Source organism: Orycteropus afer, unplaced genomic scaffold, assembly GCF_000298275.1.
Source record: "Orycteropus afer afer isolate SDZICR_OR568_19922 unplaced genomic scaffold, OryAfe1.0 scaffold00002, whole genome shotgun sequence".
Classification (NCBI taxonomy): Eukaryota; Metazoa; Chordata; class Mammalia; order Tubulidentata; family Orycteropodidae; genus Orycteropus; species Orycteropus afer.
Genome location: NW_006921589.1, coordinates 17548549 through 17550325, shown reverse-complemented (window position 1 = coordinate 17550325; position 1777 = coordinate 17548549). Strand labels below are relative to the sequence as shown.

Sequence of the window (1777 nt, the reverse complement as noted above, 5' to 3'; positions counted from 1 at the left end):
CGGGCAGTGTTTCGTTCTGCTGTGCATGGGGTCGCTATGAGTCGGAAACGACTCGACGGCACTTAACAACAACAACAACAACAACAAATTTTATTCCACATTTTTTTTTCTCTTGCTGTATTCAGGATCTCCAATTTTGATCCCTTTCCAAGTGGTTGGCATTGGTAGCCAGGCCCCCTCCAGTTCTTCTGGCCTCAAGGTCATATACACTGAGGTTCTCATGGTCCATGATTCCTTTAAACTGTTTCCACGTGTGTTTGATTTTCTTCACTCTTCTTTACTCTGAACAAGGAGAGACCAAGAGTTGCATCTTAGATGGCCTCTAGTAAGTTTTTAAGACCCCAGCCACTACCCACCAAAGTAGGGTGTAGAACAATATTTTTGTACCAGTTAAGTTGGATGTAACCATAGTCCCTAGCTCATAGGCCCAGCAACTCACTCCCTCAAGGTGCTTAGTTGTATCTAGATGTTATCCTAACTTTACACTTCTAGCTTTATATTTCATATGGACATTTTTATAGCACATACAAATACGTATATAAGGGTATTGTCTGCCAGAACTGTGTGTGGTTCTGGGTATATTCCCATTCGCCTGTCCATACTTGATCTTCTTGCCTGTCCACCTGTATATCCACCCACAAATTAGTGTTTTCTGTAATGTAATATTATATGTACACTATTTGTGATCTTCTTATATCTTTAGGGTAGTTATTATTCACATCCCTCTCTCACATACCCCCCCACACATATACCCACACTACTTCCGTAGTGATACTGCCTCGGAAACCCAAGGAGGGGTCGCTATGAGTTGGGGCCGACTCTACGGCACATAACAACAACAACAACAATTAATTAAAAAGCACACCTATATTGGTTACTTCACGTTACTCTAACAAAAAATACCACAAATGGGATGGCTTTAACAAACAGGAGTTTATTCTTACAGTTTTGGAGGCTAGAAGTGCAAGTTCTAAGTGCCAGGCTACATGGGCTGGGTGAAAGCCCCTCAACTTTGGGCTTCAGCTCTGCCTCTTGCTCCCAGCCCACTGAAGCTAGAGGCATCTCTTAACTCAGGCAGCTACTGGCTACTGAGGCTAATAAGCTCCAAACCAAAAAACCAAACTCACTGCCGTCAAGTTGGATCCGACTCACAGTGACTCCTTCTTGGGTTTTCAAGGCAGTATCACAATGGAAGTAGGTTGCCCAACCTTCTTTCTGAGGAGCGGCTGGTGGGTTTGAATTGCCAGCCTTCTGACTAGCATCTAATGCCTTAGGCACTATGACACCAGAAATCAACAAATAATATGACATAGTGCCGACATTACCAAACCACAAGGCAAGCCATTGATTCAAGTCCTTTAAAAGTCCCAAGGTTGGCAGGGCATGGCAGGCTGCTGAATGAAGACTCAGCTACATGCAGGAGTTGAGCATGCCAAAAGCTGGAGACCTTCCCCAGAGTTGCTTCTTCTATACTGGAAGCAGCCCACATCCCTAAGGCAGCTGCTCAGCTGCTTCTGTAGATTCCACCGTGGAGTTAATTACCAGTCTCACCATGGGGAATAAGTACATCCAGCTGCCCAGCCACTCAACCAGGCCCAGCCAAGTTGTCATACAACCTTAACTACCATGACACTACAAATAGTAAATAAACCCAATATTATTGTACAGAAAAGCACTAATGAAATAATTCCTATCTTTACAATTGGGTATAATTTTGTTAGTAATCTACAGTGTATGACCTATGACTTAGGCTAAAATGCTTTGTTTTCCTCAGAGA

At 43.4% G+C, this 1777-nt stretch overlaps 1 protein-coding gene across 1 annotated transcript in view; it reads left to right on the top strand.

Annotated features, from left to right (window-relative positions):
- Positions 1-1777, top strand: part of SPAG16 (sperm associated antigen 16) — a 1240018-nt gene that overhangs the window by 217006 nt on the left and 1021235 nt on the right. The gene's annotated exons all lie outside the window — the stretch shown is intronic.